Source organism: Atractosteus spatula, chromosome 2 (assembly GCF_055471065.1).
Source record: "Atractosteus spatula isolate fAtrSpa1 chromosome 2, fAtrSpa1.hap1, whole genome shotgun sequence".
In the NCBI taxonomy this organism is placed as follows: Eukaryota; Metazoa; Chordata; class Actinopteri; order Semionotiformes; family Lepisosteidae; genus Atractosteus; species Atractosteus spatula.
This window is the reverse complement of record NC_142707.1, coordinates 50589945-50611387: the sequence shown is the minus strand read 5'-3', so window position 1 is coordinate 50611387 and position 21443 is coordinate 50589945. Positions and strand designations below refer to the sequence as shown.

Genomic DNA, 21443 nt, shown 5'->3' with positions numbered 1-21443 from the left:
GTAAAGCTTCGGCTTCAGTCATATGGATGGGTGGCTTGTTCCACACTCCTACGACTCCTTGTGTAAATTAGTGCCTCCTGTTCCTGGTTTTGAATGCACTCCCACTGAATTTCTACTTGTGTCGTCTGGTTTGTATTTCACTATTTATTCTGAAGAAATCCACTGAATTAATTTAAGTAATATCTTGGAGGATTCTGAATACTTGTATCAGTCTCCTCACAGTCTTCTCTGTTCAAGACTAAAGAGACTCAGTTCCTTCAGCCCATCAGTGTAGGACAGTCCCTTAAGTTCAGAAATGTATCTGTTTGCTCTTCTCTGAACTTATTCCAAAGTAGCAACATATTTTTTGTACAGTATCCTGGTGACCAGCAACTACCTACAATCGACATTTTGAAGCAGTGCTTCAAGTATTCATAATGCTTACACGATCTATCAGCAGACTCTCAGGGGATGCCTGTCGTGCTTAGTGATGTTCTAAGATATTCTACTGACAATTTACACCAAAGGAGGCAACTATAAATAGAGGCTAAAATTTTGTTTCCGAGCACTGAACCGTCAGTAGTCAGCACAGAACGTGAGTTATTCAAGCATCTTACAGGCTGTGGGGATCTGATAAACAGTAACAAAGCAGCACATAGCACATTCTGTAGGACTGTCCAGACAGATATGCAGCTGAAGAGCGAAGCCACAGTGCAGCACAGGTGTGAGAAGATTATGATAGTTCCAGCAAAAAGGGTATGAACTCGTGATGTGATTTGATTAGGTTTATTTTTTGCTCTGTTGCACAAATGCAAATTTATTCAGCAGATGAACTTTTTTTTCTCCCTCCAGAGGAATTTGTAAGAATGAAAAGATGATGGTGTTTCACAGCCTCAGCTGGGCACAGTTTTAAGTGAAATTTGGAGAACACAATTATTTTTTCAGGTCCAAAAGCAATCTGATCTCCCCTCCCCTGTTCTTTGCGTCTAGACCCAGAGCTTCATTTCTCTGACTGTTGAGTATTTGTGTTATCTACTGCAGTGTTAGAGAAATTGAATTAACAAGGGAGGATTTCTAATAATGCAAAAGGAAGTTAGTTTGCATCCTGCTGACCCAAGCTGGTTGCATGGCATTACAGTGAAGAAAACAGATCTTACTGTTTCACCATCTACTGAAGCCACTGCTGGGAAGGCAGGAATGTTATGCTGTAGCTTTAAACCCAAATTTCAATTCCTAATGTCCTAACTGACAGTGTGCAAAGGAAACCTCCTCTGTGATTCTCTTTATATATGTTGCCATGTAGATCAATCTGATACTCTGGCTTCTTTCAAGAAATAGCTGGATGAGACCCTCCAGTTAGGACAGGAGGCACCTCTTTACACAAAGAGTTGTGAGTGTCTGGAACAAGCTGTCCCAGCCATGTCATGAAGTGAAAACCCAGGCTTCTGTCAACACAAAGCTGAGCTTGATGGGATCCTTAGATTAACTATTTAATAGCAGAAAAAGGTAAATAGACCCCCTTGTGTTTGTAATCTGGCTTTTACTCCTGCAGTGCATGTTTATGCATACGGTATGTGCACAGCAGCTTTCGTTAAAAAAAAAAGCAAACATCTGTGACATCCTGGAAATGCCACGCAAGTTGAAATATTTGTGAAAAATCAGCAGATAGAGGATAGAGGAGAAGCCGTTTTTCAATGTCAGTGTTTTTTTTCCATTGACATCTGGCAAGCAAAAGAAGAAAACAGATCAATCCATCAAAGCCTCATCTGTGGTATTTACAGTAAGTCCTCTTGTGCCTTGTGTGAGCCCCTTCCCCAGAGCAGCAGGGCTCCAGGCTTCACTGGGGTAATCACGTCTCTTTGTGTATTGAACGTCATTACAGACCACTTTTCGTTTTAAGCACACCACATGAATTCCCTCATATCATCAGGATATGTAAATTCGCAGGTTCACGGTTCTCTGTCTTTCTCTTGCATTTCTGCAACAGAAAGTGAGATTCAAGCGAGTAAAGGCAGAAAGTGAAGTATTGGATTCTTTCTTTTTTTTCCACAGCTCAGCGCTGTCCTGCTGCTTTTGACGTGCTGAAGTGCAGACAGGGCGTAGCAGGACCCAGGGTGCAAGGGGGCCCTATGGCAGAAAACTGCATGATATAGGTAAGTGGGGCAAAAGCCTATTGGAATATAGTTCATTTTCTAGATAGGTTTGGCGAAAATTCCTGGTATCCCAAAGGAGAGCTACATGGGAGCAGTTAGTTGTAAGACTTTAATGTCAGAGTCCTCTGGACTTACTCAGTTCTCACTACAGCAATCCACCGTGCTGTCAGAAGAGACACAGAAAAACTCTCTACCTAAAATGTTCGCTTATCTCGTCATGTCCCTGGGCTGTCCAGCCACTCACCAGCCTCTCTGTATGGCAGAAGAATGCCAAAACATGTCCTCCCTTGTCTGCGAAAATATCAACTCTGAAGGCCGCTGCTCGTGAGAATATCGGCGTATAAAAATGTCAGCTCTCGAGAAAGCGGTACTGTTTAGCAACACTATCAGAAAGCAAGCGGCGAGAGAAAAGTGATTGTTCCTCCAAGGCCCTGGCAATCACAGGAAGAAAAATTTCAATTGAACTATTTCCAATCCTTCCCACACTGGCAAATACAGCTTTAAGTCAAATGTAAAGAATTAGGGGAGCTCCAGAACCACTTTTCTTGTCAGATATTGACAGGCAATAATCACCTAACAATACAGACTGAGTGTGATGCCGATACTGGTGTTTAGTTTTAAGGAAGTGTAGGGGTGCAATGAAGGTTTGAGGTGAGTTTTAATTTGTGATGAAGAAGCCTGTTTCCTGAGAATATAGGAAGAAGACACACACAAGCTGCACCCCCCACAGCGCATCAAATTCCAGCAGTGTCACAGAGGGTTTTATAGTCTGAGCACAGCCATGGCCAGTCTGTGTTATTACCATGAATGGGTATTTATGAGTTATCATTACCAATTGCATTGGAATCGTAGACAGTGCTTCCATTAAGGCCTGGTGGCTATTCCTGCAAATGTTATCCCCCCTCCCCCCCTTTCAGTTATTCCAGAGATATTGCGTTCAACAGCAGGTGTCTGTTTAAAATGCACTCAAGTCAGGTTAGGAGTAATAATCCCAGGTCAGGTCAGGTCATATTTCTACAGAAGTACTTAAAACTACTAATATAAATCAAAATGTAATGAGGGCAGGGCAGTTCAGTTGGAGTCTAGTTGGTGTTGCTGCCTCATAGCTACTGGGCAGAGGTCCCAGGTTCAATTCCAGACTAGGGTGCCTTCTGTGTGGAGTCTGCACATAACAGGAAGAAGCTGCTCAGTGCTGTGTGGAAGGAAGAATGATCACAACAGCTGTGGGTATTTGAAGGGTGTTGACAATTGCTGTATTCATGGGACTGGGGCCCAGCTTGTTGAATGGGAGAGCTTAACACTTACCTAAGGAATCAAGGGACCTGTAAACCTAGTGCAACAGTAGCTGGCAACATGGCTGGGCAACGTGTTCTCCCACAACCCTTAGTGTAAAGAAATGTCTCCTGTTCTCAGTTTTAAATGTACGTCTTCTGGTTCATATTTCACTGTTCCTTCTAAAGTCTTTAGAACGTGGCTGACAGTATCAGTGTTTTTGAGGATTTTGAATACTTGTATCAGGTCCTTTCATATTCCTCTCTATTCAAGACTAAGGAGACTCAGTTTCTTCAACCTGTCAGTGTAGGACAGTCCCTTAATACTTGTATCAGTCTCTTCACAGTCTTCTCTGTTCAAGACTGAAGAGACTTAGTTCCTTCAGCCTGTCAGTATAGGACACTCCCTTAATACTTGTATCAGTCTCCTCACAGTCTTCTCTGTTCAAGACTACAAAGGTTCCTTCCCTTTAAACTGTCAGAGTAGAGCATTCTTCTGAGACTAATAATGTACCTACAGTAGTTTTTCTTCTCTGCAGTTGTTACCATCATAAATAGTGTACCCACTAGCTCTGAAACAACACTCCTGTGTGGCTCATGTCTTCTAAAACCTAGCATCTACAGTTTTGAAAAGAAGGTGAGTGAATTCCACATATTAAATCATATTGACTGTATACTTTACATATGGAAGACCCCTTTTCATTCAGACTGTACCTATGGTAATGACTGTGCCTTTGTAACAGATGCTGTGTGTGTCAGTTTGTTATTTTGTTCTCTCTATACATATATACCGTACATATATACAGTCTAGCTGTTAAATCTGAGAAAGGTTGATGCCACAGTGTCCATTTCAAACCAATACTTAATGCTTCCTACTGAATTACAGTAAAACTGATAACTGCATATTGGATTGCTCTTAGAGGGCTCACCAATTTATTTTCAAAACCCCATCTAATTGGACAAAATTAGTTATTGCATCAATGTGGATCAATAAATCAGACTGTTTTTCTGTTCCATAGATTTATCCATAAATAAGTCTTTTTTATTCCCCAAGATGTGCTTATTGCTAACACAAGTGCATTTAATTTTCAAGGAAAAGGGGAGAGGACAGACAGTATATCTTCTCTATAAATATTAATGTCAACACTCAACGCAGCCAAATCTTCATACTTCATACAGGTTCATTGAATTTTCAAGCACTCCTCTGTTGTAGATTTGCAGTAGCAAAACTGCTTTACCTCTCTATTTATGCTTTTATACTGTAATTATATTCCCAACATTTTCAACCTACAAGTAGGCATGAACTCAATTCACAGTGGAGTGTAATGTAAAGTGCAAGATGTGCACATGCATTCTTTTTGGAAATCATACATACAGTACAAAGGAGCCAAACCACCAGAGCTGTAATATAGTAACAACGACAACAATAATACGAATACTTTTATTTTGGAGAGTTTTTCAGGAAATTCAAAATGAATAAATTAAAAGTGGAATTTAGATCTGTTCAAGGTTTTACTGTGTCGGTTTGTTGAGCTTTCAGTTTCCTAACTTTGTGAGGTAAAATTCTAAGTATTACACTATTATACAGCACTTTGAGTTGCATGAAAATCACACATATACATGTAAAATTATTTCTGGAGTACAATTACTGTTGTGCATTTGCATTTCATATGACATGGAAATTTAAAGCCATTTTCAAGTAAGAGAACTCATATTAGCTCAAATCAAAGTTTTATGATCAAATGAGCTCAGTGACTATTTGCATACATACAGTAGTTAGTTCTGATTAAAATAATGTATTGAACTTTTTACAACTAAAAATTCCAAGAAATAGCTTTAACCAGGAGGACTTGCCATCATTTTGCAAAATATCTTTTGTCCCTAAAAGAATTTTAGGCACCAGTGCTGTGTGTCTAATCTTAGAAAACAATGATTCTCCTCTCTTGGGAAGACAGTGATTGATGTTGTGGCAACTCTGCTGGCATTATCTCATTCATGCCACTTCCTAGGATTCTCAGTTACATTTTGAAGAGTGTTTCTAAACAGAGACACAGACTTATTATAATTATAATTATAATAGTGATTATAATGTGCATGTGCACCTAGGGGCATATATCACCCTGCAACTCACAACTGGCAGCCCACTGAAGCTCAGCAGGTGTGATCCTGGTCAGTACCTGGATGAGAGACCTCCTGGGAAGCTATGGTTGCTGCTGGAAGTGGTGTTAGTGGGACCAGTGAGGGGGCGCTCACCCTGTGGTCTGTGTGGGTCCTAATGCCCCCAGTACAGTGCCGGGGACACTATACTGTAGTGGGTGCTATTTTTCGGATTAAATGTTAAACTGATGTTAAACCGGGCACTATCTCAGTGGTCATTAAATTCCCCAGGCATTTCTTGATAAGAGTAGGGAGTTATCCCGATGTCCGGGCCAAATTTCCCCCCTCGGCCTTTACCGTGGCCTCTGAACTGTCCCCATGTATGATTGGCTTGCACTTGCCCTGCGATGGACTGGCGCCCCACCCAGGGTGTACCCTGCCTTGCGCTCGTTGCTTGCCGAGTAGGCTCCGGCTTCCCTTGACACTGTATGGTATAAAGTGGTTTGGCAAATGACATGACATAAGGGCATCGCAGTGGATAAGCCAGGAAATGTTTCTTATTCACACTACAGCTTGGTTCCTATAGTCCAGACATCAGCAGTCTGAGACTAGGCTTTGCCATTAGCTGGTTTTCACTTTTTTGATTTATTTTGATTACACTGCAGGGGATGGGTGAGCTGTAGTTACAAGTGAGAGGAGGCTGTTTAGCCCCTTCTGGCCTGTTTGGTACAGTAGTTAGTACCTAATTGATCCAAGCATTTCATCCAAATGATCCAATGATTAAAGGAAGTCAGTACTGCTTTCAACAACATGATTGGGCAGCTGGTTCCACTCTCCCATAACACCTATGTATCTCATTTTCAAATGTACTTCCAATTGTGTCATCTGGGTTGTTTTGCACTGGTGATTCTAAAGTTCACTGAGTGGACTTTATTGCCTGGTTACAGTAGTGATGCCATGGCTTCTGGGCCCCTGTGAATTTGCGGTGGTACCAGCAGGAATTATGTCGAGCCATCTGCACAGTGGAACTGGCAATGTGACACAGAGACCAATATCGTGACAGCTCAGTTCTCAAAGGAAGTTGTAGATTACAGGTTTCTAGAACAGGAGGCACATCTTTATACAAACAAGCTACCCAGTACCCAGCCATGTTGTTGAAGCCAATACCCTGGCTTCTTCCACGAAATAGCTGGATGAAATCCTTCATTCTTTACACAAAGGGTTGAGGAAGCATGGAACAAACAGCTGGAGAAGAGATCCTTAAACTAATTAACTGCTAATTACCAAATGAGCTGGATGGCTGAAAGGCTCCTTTTCTTTCCTTAATAATACACTAAATTTATATAGCACGTACAGGTATATCATCACAGTGAATTTCAATGTGCTTCACTTAAAGATAAAGCCAAAATAGGAATCAAATAACTTAATGATAAAAATGAAATAAATAGGAAATTAGTTTATAGTATTAGTATTAGATTACATAATAGTATTATAATATTAGTATCGGAAGCTGTTCGACGGGCTGACAGAGAAGGGTTTTAAGATCTCTTTCAAAGGTTTTAGTTAAAGCTGCTTGTCTGAGATGATATGGGAGTCTATTCCACAAACAAGGAGCATAGACGGAGCAGCACAGTCACCACTCACAATAGTCCAGCTGAGATGAAGTCAAGGTATGAATTAACCTTTCAGCGTCTGCAAAATTAACAGAACACCTTAGTCAGGAGATATCTTTCAAATTAAAATGTGAGGAGTTACAGACGATACAATCTGAAAAATTGAGAGAACCATCACTTCACATCCAACTTTCTGACCACTGAGGACAGGGGGATAACACGTCTAACAGTGATGGGACAGTTACTAGTGGTGGCGATCTGGTTAGGTGTTCCTGTCAGTGTGGCCTCTGTTTTAGTACTATTACACATGAGAAAATTAAGGCTCATGCATATCTAGATCACCTCCAGACAAGTCTTTAAATTTTCCACGGCAGCTGACACATCAGGTTTGTTGTTAATATACAATTATTAATTATATGTCTGTGAAAGTTAAATAATAATAATACTAATAAACTTTATTTTATACAGCGCATTTAAATGTGGCTTCTCAAAGCGCTTTACAGAATGACAACAACAATAAAAAAACAATATACAAGATAAAACACAATTACAAATACAGAGAAGACCGTGGATGGTGGTACTAAGAAAAGCAGAGGGGTGAAGAATGGAACCAGTTAAGTAAAGGCTCTTCTTAAGAAGAAGGTTTTGAGTCTGAATGCCCCAAATATCTGACCCAGAGGGAGCGTGTAAATGAGGAACAGAATGGGCCCCAGTACTGAGCCCTGGGAACACCATGAGTCACTGAAGACATCTCTGATCTTGTTTCCCCAGTTGAAATAAACTGCAACCTGTTGGAAAATCCTTTCAGGGCTGTGTCTTGCAGTCCAACATAGTCTTTCAGTCTCCGCAGAAGAATACTCTGAAGGCTGCCGAGAGCTCAAGTAGGACAAGACTGGACCCAGAGTCAGCAGCCATTTGTAGATCATTAGAAACTCTAACAAGAGAAGTGTCTGTGCTGGGTCAGGGTCTGAATCCTGACTGGAATTTTTCAAAGAGTTAGTGGGAGCTCATGAGAAACCGTAGCTGAGTAGCTACTGCTTTCTTGAGAACCTTGGAAGTGAAGGAGAGGTTGTAGACTAACCTGTAGCTGGAGAGTAGGCTGTGGTCAAGGACAGATTTCTGCAAGAGGGGAGTAACAGCAGCTGTTTTGAGCAGAGTCGGAAACATTTGTGTGGCAGTTTAAAGGTCTTAGCGCTGAGCTGGGCTAATTGACACCTGGTAGCTACACGTTGGGGCTTCCGACATAAATTGTGGGTGATTTAAAGTTTCTGAATGGACAAAAAGTGTTCTTTCACATGGGTCAGGCCAGGCACGTCCCCAGAGGCCTGCATGTCTGCAGACTTGTTCACAGTTTTATTTTACACAGTGGGTTTTATGGCGCTATTAACAAAGGCTGTGCACTTGGAACATGTGGTGCTTTACAATAAGCTGGAGCCGCCCTTGAAATGAGCAGTGGAATATCTTCCTAGGAAGAGAATGAATAGCTGGATGAGAGAAGTGCTCTCATTCGCTTCCCAGCGCCTTCCATAGCACACACACACAGTGATTAATTCCTGAGAGCCGATACAAGTGGGAGGTTTGCACTGCGGGTAGCACATGCGCTTTTGTGAAGCCCAAACACTCTAGGTTGCTAATTTGTCTAAATTAATTTCCATAATTACTGTGGTCTAAGCCTCTGTACCTGCTCCCTCACAAGAGAGGCAGGGAAAGCATAACTGATATTACAAACATATCAGTTTGATCTTTACCGCAAGCGTGGACAAAATGGCTTTTTGAATGGATTCTTTGAGAAATGTATTCCTTTGACCCAGACCTCCCCCATTCGTTAGTGAATTCCGAAACATATTCCGTATGTTTAAAACAGAAGCATTCTTTTCTTTCCAGGGCAACCTTTTCTAGTATCCACTAAGCATTCAGACGCTGTTTGTTGTTTGCTGCTGTAAAAACATATACTTGTCAGTTCTTTGTCTTTACCCATGATGATGGATGAAAAAAACATATGATACTTATTTTCTGTACCCTGGTGAAACAGGAATTCCAAAGTAAAATTCCTTAGGATTAGGCTGTATTTAAACAAGCAGAATTTCATTGCAGATTTAATTTTGATTTTTTAAAACAAAATGTGGGGATCCAATAATTTTTTACTCCTGTTTTTTAGAAAAAAATGTACTGCTCGTTTAAAAAGGTCTGTTTTAAAATAATTGTATTAGAATAAAAGCCTGTAGAATATAAAAATATAGATCTGTGGTGTTTATGTTATACTATTTTATCAAGAGTGCCAATCATTCTTAAAACCACTGTATATACGTATATTGTTACAAATAGAAGGTTACTAAAACAGAGAAATATACAGTAGGAATAAATAAAGTAGGTTAATCAGTAACTAAAATAATCATAACCTCAAAATTGTAAAGGTTTTGCTAAGAATATACCCACGTGGTTGGTATAATTACTGTATAGGCACCTGAGTTTTTGTTCTCTGGCACAGCTTTGGTAATAAATCAGACACAAATTAAATGGATTAAACAAATATTTATTAGTAATGACACAACACAATCTGAACATACAGCACACAAGTTCCACTACTTACAAACAAGACATCTTGAATGCCTACAACCTGACAAGCTAAAATAACCAGAGATTGTTACCAAGTATTTAAATCCTATATAGTGCCTAACAGACCTAAAAATAGAGAAAAAACCTGCCTTCAGCACCGAACAGATGTTTGAATGAATAGTCACATCTCACTCTCTTTAAACCCAGATGCTACAAAATGAATGGGAATTTATCTCCCTATTCTAAAATACCACAAAGGAGAAGGCTGTTTTTAACCTGGGGATTCTTTATGTAGGAAATCAGAGTTTCTCTTAAACAGGTTCAAATACGTAACTCAGATCTGGTCTTAAAGGTTGATTGGAGCAAAGATACTCAGCCTTGCACTGCTTCTTCCCCTCTTCCCCTGTGTCTTGCTCTCCATTGTTCTGTGCCCTTCTTCTCTCTTCTCTCCCTCTCACTCTGCCTACCTACCTCTGCTGTTCCTCAAGTGTTGATGACTCTTAAATAATTACCTAGATCTTAATTAGCCAAGCTAAACCAGATCGTTGATCAGTGTGTCTCAGACTCTCTACAGCTCAGTAAACACTTCAGTTCCTGTCTTGCTTTGAAGCTCCCCAGAACTGCACACAGGCACTAGCTACCTGCTTAACTACCCTGCCCTAGCTGGAACAATATGTATATCTGTTTATGCATATATAGATATTTAAACATGCATTTAAAGTTCTGACGATAATATCACTTTGTTTTTTGCTACTCATTCCAGAGGGAGTTCCTTAGACATTAGAATAAAAGTTCTCGTTCAGAAGCCATTTTGTTCTAGCAATGTGTTTTCATTTTCTCTTTTCATCTCGGACATTTTAAAAATGCTGCAATTTAAATGCAGATTTTGACATTTGGACTGGAGAGATGGGAGGGTGGAGTGGCCTTGCTTATAACTGTGGAAAACGTTCCATGTTATTGAGCTTCAGTTTCTGCGTCCAAGTGCCTCAGACCTTACCTATTCCCACCCGGCCTTCCGCTGTTCTCTAAACTGAAAAGAAAGAAAAGGCTCAGAAAGAAGCCTAGTTTTTCTTTCCTTGCCATTTTGCTTAGCATCCAATTATGAGATTATTATGAGATTACAAGAACTGTATCAGTCACTCGATCTGATCACTTCACTTTTATACATTCCTAATACATCCCTTATACATTCCTAAAAAGATGTGTGCATAACAGTTAGCAGCCGTGGCCAGCTGCTTCATCCTCACTGGGACCCATCAGCGTGGCACAGCTAAGACTGGCCAGTCCAAAGGTACACAGAACACCTGTCAGGGATATGGTGAGTGTTTATCTAAAATGATTTAGAAAACAAGACCTGGCAGGTGAGGTTTAATGTCAAAAAGTGTAGGAACTTACACTCAGGTAGTAAAACCATAAACTATAAGATATGAAACACAGAGATAGAAGAGACTTCTCAAAAAGACTTTGATGTTTAGAATGAGATGCCAGTTCAGTTCCGATTTGACAGAAAAGCATTTCTAACTTCAGTCTCCCCCTGAGACTTCTAAAACACGGTCTCTCTACAAAACTCTACACAAACACTCTTCAAAAATCTCAAAACTCAACGCACAGATTTCTCTGAGATCCTCGGTCCTTGAACATCTGTCAAGATACATTCATGCCTTCTCCCTCTAGTAAATTTGCACCCAAAGGATCTGCCTCCTGTTCTCAAGATAGCAGAAACATCCAACCCAGAAAGCTTCCTGATTTTTAAAAAATATTACCTGATCAATTGTCTGCCAGTAATCGGTCAGGTAACTGAGGGCAGCGGTTCTGGGGAATGTGGTCCAGACAAGGGCAGCCATCTTGTTAGAACCTGCAGCCCACTTACAGGTACTACTGTATATACAAACAGCTTATCTGTTCACCAGACACAGATCCCAGTTCACATCAAGCAAAATATTATTTCCTGCAATATTTCAAAACTAAATGAGCCTTGTTCTCTGAAGGGCACTGATCCTTCAGAGCACAAGGGAAGGATCTTTATAACCAGAGGACGTTTATAGGAAGTTTTTTGAAACCTAAAAATCAGATTATGGCGTCACACCCCTAATATGTTCCCATAGGAAGAGTTATGACAGCAATGGGTTCTGACCTGACTCGAGTACATAAAGTACAATGGCTTTATGATCAGAGAGGCTTCCTTGTGGTTTATTAAGCAATCAAAGCTGAACACAGCAGATAAAGGAGACTCTGCCAGAGCAGAAAGGTCAGAATGTTTTTCCTCCAGTGAAAAAACCATGTCTTTCAAGCCTACCTGATTGATAATGAAGCAGGAAATAGAAGCTTTGTAATTACCTGCCTTTAAAGTCTGGTTTTCTTTATACTTTCAAAGGCAATGAACTAAACTCTAAAGGGTTAAAATACAGTAAATACAGTGAAGTTATGGGTTAAAGCCAGGTGATCCCACCTGGAGAAAAGTACCGTAAGTGCACGGATTGAGACCTCCAGAAGTGGAATTATAGAACAGAGAGCTGTTGCTGTTTCTGTGCTCCTGGTGAGAGAGATTCCTTCTCTCTGTGGCTTCAGCAGTGGGACTCTGCACCCAATAAACACCCAGTAAAACATCAACAGTCAACCATCTGCTGGATCAGTTCACATGGAGCTCACAATCATGAGGCCAATAAAAACATCTCTTCACAGCTAAAGAAAATGAGCACTTCAGCTTTTTTAAACTGCTTATGACTGCAGGAAGACATTAATACTAGGTCTTTCCTAATCTTGAAATGTCCCCTGGGTTTGTTTTTGACACACAATTGTCTCACCACGGTTAGCAGCTTTGGGCCCTGGGATCGATTCCTGGGGTGTTGTCTGCATGAAGTCTGTATGTTCTCCCCATGTTCCCATGGGTTTCCTCCCACAGTCCAAAAACATACTATACAGTAGGTTAATGGCTTCTGGGAAAATTAGCACTGGTGTGTGCGTTTGTGTCTGTGTGTGCCCTACGATGGATACCCTGCCTTGCACCTGTTGCTTGCTGAAATAGGCTCTGGCTGTGTTGTTCTAAAATGTAGGATGGATGTATACTTGTAAAAACATTCTAATTCAAATAAAGAAAGGGAAGATAATTCTCTACAGTTTTTTATTTCGGTTACCAGTAATATGTTTGTTAAATGGAGCACAAACAAGTGTTTCATTGTGCTGTTTGTAGGGGGGCAGCTTCACAGAGCTGGAAAGGCTTTACAATCTAGCAGTGCAACTTCCCTATAGCTTGATCTGCTCAGATCACCGAAATTAAGTAAGGCTGGGTCTGGTCAGTCCTGGGATGGGAGAGCTCTATGGAAAACCAGGATGTTGCTGTGGTACTTGTGGACCAGCAGGTGGCACTCTTCCGCTTGGAGCAGCAGTTCTGAAACTAATATACAGTATAGTAACTGGGGAAACTGTGCTGCCCTGTGGATGCAATGTTAAAGAAAGGTCCTGACTACCAATTAAAGACCTCATGTCACTTCTTGTGAATGCCAGTTCTGTGTGCAGTGGGGCAGCTATGTGTCTCTAGGTGGGGCTGCTGGTACAGAACGGTGCTGTGTGTCTCCAGGTGGGGCTGCTGGTGCAGAATGGTGCTGTGTGTCTCCAGGTGGGGCTGCTGGTACAGAATGGTGCTGTGTGTCTCCCGGTAGGGCTGTTGTGTAAAAGGATCTTTTGGGAGGGAAGCAAAATTACCAAATTATTGTAACTGTAACTTCCTTCAGAAAAAAAAATGTTTTAATAGTTATACCACACCACTGGAAACCACAGTTTGAAAGGAAATATTAAATTTGTTTTGGCATTTTAATAAAGAGAAATATTGGATTTTTGTCCTGCTTTTTTTTTCTCACTGAAATGCACATGGAACAGATGTTGTTCTGCGTCTAATTTATCTGCTCAGTCTTCGAGTTGGTGAGCAGCAGGTCAGTAAGACTGCAGCATCAACAATCAGCTTTTCAGTCCTTTCTACAAAGGGAGTTCTAGCGGAAGAGGTGGCAGGGTCGAATAACAGAGGCTTAGAGGATTTGAGAAAGGTTAAATCGGACTGCGAAGGTGTCACTTTTCTTGGGTTCAGCAGCTTGTCAAAACGAAATATTGAATTGTTTGGTCAGGCAATGCATCTTACACAGTCTCCCAGGACTGTGTACTGCCTTTTCGGAATTGTAATATAGAAAAACAAATAGAAAAAAAATAAAAAAAAAACATTCAGTGCCTGGAGCTGGATATAATGTCACGCAGACGTCTTCGTGAGGTCTGTTATTATAAAATTCTGTTATCTCTAAAACCATTCCCTTATTTATTTATTTTTTTAATTCCTTGTATTTGGTCATTTTACCATAACGATATACTGTACAGTAGACAAGGACGTGTACATTGTTAGTGTTCAGAAAGTTAGGAAACACACCAGAGATGCACTGTACGCGTCCCAGGTGAAAGAAGCGTTTCTAGCAGCTGAGTTCTCGTGCCTTCCCCACGAGTCTCCCTGCCTGCCAGGCGCCTCCCCCGTGCTCGCAGCCCGCAGTTCCGCCGCCTCAAGCCCACCGCTCCGGCTCCGACACTTCTCTGCGCCAGGGGGAGCCTGGGGGCCCGCCGAGAGGCGGTGGGAAGCTGCCTGCCTCTTGCTGATAAGAGCCGGTACTGCGCTGTCTCTTGCGTCGGGGTCTCACCGGCAGACAGGTCTTCCGTGAGATAAGCTGCGTCTAAATGTGGCGTTAAGTGACTAGGCGGCTCGCAGGCAGGCAGGCAGACAACAATGGTGGCGGGCGGTTATTGTACTGTGAAATACGAGGGGAATTATGTTCGGGAATATGTGAGGGGAGGACACCCACCCACACAGCTTCTTCCTCCACCGAGTGACAGCTCTGCCACAGCAGATCAAAGAAGAGCAGTTCTGCGGACCAGTTAAAATCGAATAGCTCATTAAAGAAATAAAGGTCGCTACGATCGTCATTTGTATGAAAATATTTTTTTTTTCTCTTACGTGACTGGTATACAGTGAGTTAGGAGCATTTCAATAACTTTCCCTTCTGTTACTTTCACAAATACAGTAAATTTCCCCTTCCCCTATCGTTCTGAGGGGTAAGTTACAGTAGGTTAGTGTTATCCATAACAATAACGCAGACGAATGGTCGAGGTACTGTACCAGTGTTTGTTAAGGTACAGTATCTACAGTATTTAAGAGAAAAATCCCTAGATGTTTTAAGACATTTTGTAAATTCTTCATGGATGAAGAATTAAGGACCAGATGGTAACTCTAGGTAAGTACTTGAGTAAAAGATCCACTTTTCTAATACTCGAATATAAATTGCACACAGCCCCAATTAAGATCATCTCAATACCAGCCAGCAGCTTAAGCCTCTGGGGCAGAGGTCATTGGGGTCACCCCTGTGTCTCTCCTTCTGTGAATAGCAGCCTCTGTCACTCAGAGACTTTTAAAAAATGGATTTTCAAGGATTTGAAAGTGATTTGTTTTTGCATTTTGGCCAAATGTGAATTTAAGTCATATGCTTTGTAGACGGCGTGGACTATTGGTTAGGGGCAGGGTTTTCCCCTGTGGGGTTGCTGGCTCACAGAACAGGTTGTGTGATGCTTTGCACTTGAGCAAACTTATTTTTACATCATTGACTTATTGGGTACCATTTGACTAATAATGCAAAAAAACATCTAGATCAAAGAATAAAATAAAACACTTTAAAAGCTGAACATTTCCTTTGTCGAAAGAGGAAATCAAGAGCCAGAACACAGTGCCCACTTACAGCTGTTGTACATTCATGCAGACGGCTGTTTAATATTGTAACGCATACGGCCGACATTACAGGTTGTGCAACCGGCTTGCCAGCGTGGTGACGTCACCGCCCTTCCCTGTGAATAGCAGGGACCTTGGCGCCCAGGCTGAAGGGAGATCTCCCTTTAGCTCAGCCGGCTGGTTCCCTGTTGAGTGATGCCAGAGGCCTGGGTTCAAGTCCCAGCGATGAAGGGTTGACCCGACATGGGAGCGGCGAAGGTGCATACCCATGTGAACCTGAAAGTGCTACAATATTATAGAAATATCGAAGCAGAAAACTCCTGTCTCATCTTCCCTGTAATGTACTGAGTAGTGCCCAGACCACATGGAGAACAAATGGTAGCTCAGCATCACATCCCATCATCAGCAACTGTGAGGTTGCACCTGATAGACACACACTCAGAGGTTCAAAGGTCATTATGATATACTGTACAGTAGGATGAGCCATCATCATTACCAGAATAAGGAGAGACAGAACTCGCAGATGCCTTTTGGGCTTACTTGAGCTTCTCTCCAGTTCTTTTCGGCTCTCTGGGGACTGTCAGGCAAAGGTACAGGACTGATTACCTCTTACAATCGGCACAGGCTGGTCTGATGCTTTCATGCTCTGCTGTGCAATCGTTCACAACCCTGGGGCTGTGGGCTGGGGTTTAGTAGCTAATTGTGGAGAAGGAAAAGAGTCAGAGATTTCAAACAGCAAATAGTCAAAGGATCTAGTCAAAGCTTACAAATGGCATCACATTTGTAAATACAAGCTCGTTAGGGTTAATAAGTAAGATGATGTAAAGCAGTGTCATGCCAAAACCTCTAAGCCAAGTCGCAAAAATTATTTTGAGCTCACAATGACATTTTTTTAATTATAGCTAAAAGCTCTTCAAACACGGGTAATGAAAAGACATTGAAAAGACGCATTAATCAAAGTCATTTAAACTTCCTGCTGGTTGTGAGAGAGGACAGCATGATTCACAGAACAGAAAGAGCCCCGCGACTCCAGGAGTAATGATTTTAATAAGCTGACCTTTGCGTGGACAAAAACTCTGTCAAAGCTGTTAAATAGCATTACTGTTCCTGGAACACTACGCAAAATTAAATTGCCATTCAATCAAAACATTTGCACAAATATGAACAGATATTTATGGTTAAATGAGAATATCTGTTAATAATTTAGCCCTTTGAGGTTTCCTTTTAAGCTGCAGTTTGAAAAGCTTTGATTAGCTGCGCGTTGCTTTAAAGCACTGATACTGTAGCACTTGAATAGGAAACTAGCCTGTTTGGTAGTGAGTGGCTAATTGATCCTGGGCTCTCATCCAGCTGTTACGTGAAAGAAACCAGGATATCAGCTTCAACAACATGGCTGGGGAGCGTCTTCCACATTCCCACCTCCCTTTGTGTGAGTACTGTAGGTGCTCGTCTTAAATTGTACTTCCACATGGTTTCCAGCGGTTTATCTAGATGAGATCTTGCTACTGTAGCATGTTAAAATCTTTCAACTTAACATCCCTTGATTTTAATTCTCAGTTTTTGCTGCATTTCCTAACATCTTGTTTGCCCTTTCGCTTGCCTCCCCACATTAACTAGAAACACCTCATTTTTCGACCATGACAGTCTTTTTCGAGCTCCCCTGCACTTGTCTCCACCTCTGTACTTGTTCTTTGAAATCAGTTCCAAGTTTGAAATTTCACTTCAGGCATGTAGATTGTTCTGGAGAGATCTTCTCCATGCTTTCTTTGACAATACCTATACAAAATGCTGGAAACGCTATATTTCAGCGGCTGTCTGTAATTCACTTGACGGCAGCGTGCCCTGATCTCTCTTGCTTGAAATCCCATATCTCTGTCTTCCAGGCACTGCTATTCCCTATTGACTACGCTGGAAAACTTTGGCAAAACTCATTTTAAAACTCAGCGTACTGCAAGAACTCTAAATGCTGTGTACAGCTGCGAAGTGAAAAATGGAAAATTAAATAAAAAGAGGGATGCAGATTCTACAACAGATGAATTCTATTATGCCTAGGCTTGTTCGCTGTAACAGATCACTTAAAATTTAATTTGCCTTGAGAAATTGCGCATTTTAATATTGCTGAAAGATGCACTTATTATTTTTCTTTCCTATTTTTGCACCTGCATTCTGTAAAGTTCAGGAGTCCACTTTTTGCAAAAAAGTATCCTACTTTTGTCTTAGAAATTCTAAATGAAAGGAGCCATACAGCCCATCCATGTTTAATAGGTGGTAGCTGATCGATCCCAAGAGTTCATCCAGCATTTATTTAAAGACACCAGGGTATCAGCTTCAACGACATGATTGGGTAGCATGTAACACACTCCAACTAGCCTTTGTATAAAGAAGTGCCTCTAGATCTCAGTTTTATATGTACTTCACAGAGTCTCCTCTTGTGTCCTCTGGTTTGTGTTTCATTGTTGAATCCGAGGAAGTTCACAGGGTTGACTTTGTCAGTGTCTTTGAGGTTTGTGAAAGCTTGGATCAGTTTCCCTCGTAGTTTTCTCTGTTCAAGACTAAAAAAGATTAATATTTTTGCCTGCCAGTGTGAGACATAGTTCAAGGCTAAAAAGGTGTAGCTCTTTTAGCGTGTCAACATAGGCTCAGCATAAATCAGCATAAACTGATTGCTATTTCTATTACCATCAAACCAATTTCCACCTCTAAATTGTAATTCCTGTGAAATGCTGTGCATGCACCATTGGGAATGAATCCAAGTAGAAAGATTTATTTCTTTTCTCTTCCTTTCGAAGTCTAGTCTTAGTTTTGGCACTTGCTGATGTCTTCCACTACACAATGTAAATCTATTTGATAAAAAAAAAGTTGCAGAAATTGCAAAATCATTTAATTAGTTAAATAAGAACAAAACGTTATAATTTTGGCTCACTCCCTTTTTCTCTATTCGATTTTGTTTCTTACTTTTGTATTGCACTTTTAATTTCTAAGGATCACAAAATACTTCACAGATATGCTTTACTGAAGTGCAGCCCCAATAGGGTGGCACACAGCAGCCATACTGCCCCAGCCACCCCACCTGGGAGACACACAGTGGTCATTCTGCCCCAGCCGCCCCTCCTGGGAGACACACAGTGGTCATTCTGCACCAGATGCCCTACCTGGGAGACACACAGTGGTCATTCTGCCTCAGCTGCCCACCTGGGAGACACACAGTGGTCATTCTGCCCCAGCCGCCCCACCTGGGAGACATACAGTGGTCATTCTGCCCCAGTCACCTCACCTGGGAGACACACAATAGTCATTCTGCCCCAGCCGTCCCACCTGGGAGACACACAGTGGTCATTCTGCACCAGATGCCCTACCTGGGAGACACACAGTGGTCATTCTGCCTCAGCTGCCCACCTGGGAGACACACAGTGGTCATTCTGCCCCAGTCACCTCACCTGGGAGACACACAATAGTCATTCTGCCCCAGCCATCCCACCTGGGAGACACACAGTGGTCATTCTGCACCAGATGCCCTACCTGGGAGACACACAGTGGTCATTCTGCCTCAGCTGCCCACCTGGGAGACACACAGTGGTCATTCTGCACCAGATGCCCCACCTGGGAGACACACAGTGGTCATTCTGCACCAGATGCCCTACCTGGGAGACACACAGTGGTCATTCTGCCTCAGCTGCCCACCTGGGAGACACACAGTGGTTATTCTGCCTCAGCTGCCCACCTGGGAGACACACAGTGGTCATTCTGCCCCAGCCGCCCCACCTGGGAGACACACAGTGGCCATTCTGCCCCAGCCGTCCCACCTGGGAGACACACAGTGGTCATTCTGCACCAGATGCCCTACCTGGGAGACACACAGTGGTCATTCTGCCTCAGCTGCCCACCTGGGAGACACACAGTGGTCATTCTGCACCATCCACCTCACCTGGGAGACACAGTGGTCATTCTGCCCCAGCCGCCCCACCTGGGAGACACACAGTGGTCATTCTGCCCCAGCCGCCCCACCTGGGAGACACACAGTGGTCATTCTGCCCCAGCCTCCCCACCTGGGAGACACACAGTGGTCATTCTGCACCAGATGCCCTACCTGGGAGACACACAGTGGTCATTCTGCCTCAGCTGCCCACCTGGGAGACACACAGTGGTCATTCTGCCCCAGCCGCCCCACCTGGGAGACACACAGTGGTCATTCTGCCCCAGCCGCCCCACCTGGGAGACACACAGTGGTCATTCTGCACCAGATGCCCTACCTGGGAGACACACAGTGGTCATTCTGCCTCAGCTGCCCACCTGGGAGACACACAGTGGTCATTCTGCACCAGATGCCCCACCTGGGAGACACACAGTGGTCATTCTGCCCCAGCCGCCCCACCTGGGAGACATACAGTGGTCATTCTGCCCCAGTCACCTCACCTGGGAGACACACAATAGTCATTTTGCCCCAGTCGTCCCACCTGGGAGACACACAGTGGTCATTCTGCACCAGATGCCCTACCTGGGAGACACACAGTGGTCATTCTGCCTCAGCTGCCCACCTGGGAGACACACAGTGGTCATTCTGCACCAGATGCCCCACCTGGGAGACACACAGTGGTCATTCTGCACCAGATGCCCTACCTGGGAGACACACAATGGTCATTCTGCCTCAGCTGCCCACCTGGGAGACACACAGTGGTCATTCTGCCCCAGCCGCCCCACCTGGGAGACACACAGTGGTCATTCTGCCCCAGCCACCTCACCTGGGAGACACACAATAGTCATTCTGCCCCAGCCGTCCCACCTGGGAGACACACAGTGGTCATTCTGCACCAGATGCCCTACCTGGGAGACACACAGTGGTCATTCTGCCTCAGCTGCCCACCTGGGAGACACACAGTGGTCATTCTGCACCAGCCACCTCACCTGGGAGACACACAGTGGTCATTCTGCACCAGCTGCCCCACCTGGGAGACACACAGTGGTCATTCTGCCCCAGCTGCCCCACCTGGGAGACACATAGAAGTCATTCTGCCCCAGCCACCCCACCTGGGATACACACAGTGGTCATTCTGCCCCAGCCGCCCCACCTGGGAGACACACAGTGGTCATTCTGCACCAGCCGCCCCACCTGGGAGACACATAGTGGTCATTCTGCCCCAGCCACCCCACCTGGGATACACACAGTGGTCATTCTGCACCAGCCGCCCCACCTGGGAGACACACAGTGGTCATTCTGCACCAGCCGCCCCACCTGGGAGACACACAGTGGTCATTCTGCACCAGCCGCCCCACTGCACACAGATCAAGAGAAGAGTGAGAAACTGTTGCACTAGTTTAATTAAGGAGAAAATAGATTCCATATGGAGTATAATGTTTTATAGTGATTTTATAGAGGACTATAAGGTGAAGAAATATCTTTTTGGTATGTAGTTTTGATATATAAATCCAATGTATGTAATATGTGTGAACTATGATGTACACAATGCCTTGCAAAAGTATTCATCCCCTTCCAACAGTATCCTATTTAGTTGTTATAAACAATATCTACACATTTTTCAAATTCCATATTTTCAGTTAAAACTTGAATTCTGAAACTTACCATGTTTATGAGGGAAAGAAGTTAAATGTCAGCAAAAACTACAAAAAAAATTAAAAACCTATGCTAATTGCACACATACAGTACCTCACATACCTGTATAATACCATGTATTAAGACATAGTCATAATCAATTTATAGTCATAATATGACTTAATAAATGTATTGGTGGTGAATTTCCTTTGATTTTTCTTGGCCATTGTTTGATTGTGTTAATTCCTGGCTGGGTTCGTGAGGCCTGAAGTGACTGTTGTGTGTCTGTGTCATGACTGGGGGGACCTGAGCCAGGACTCACCAAGTGGAACTGCACAACTGGCTACACACACCTGGGGTAACCTGGGGTGACCCCCACCTGGGGAAGTGTGTCAAGAAGAGGGTGGTTAGTGAGCCACATGACATTGACCCCCAGATCCTCATCAGGCGTCTGTAATGGGGCTGTGTTCTCAA

At 43.0% G+C, this 21443-nt stretch overlaps 1 protein-coding gene across 1 annotated transcript in view; it reads left to right on the top strand.

The window, feature by feature from the left end:
- The window catches only part of LOC148839835 (leucine-rich repeat and fibronectin type-III domain-containing protein 2-like), a 174986-nt gene that overhangs the window by 135435 nt on the left and 18108 nt on the right, over positions 1–21443 (top strand). Inside the window, exon 4 of the mRNA XM_088935144.1 lies at positions 2032–2132. The gene's annotated coding sequence lies outside the window, so the exon portion shown is untranslated. The remainder of the gene's footprint in view (positions 1–2031; positions 2133–21443) is intronic.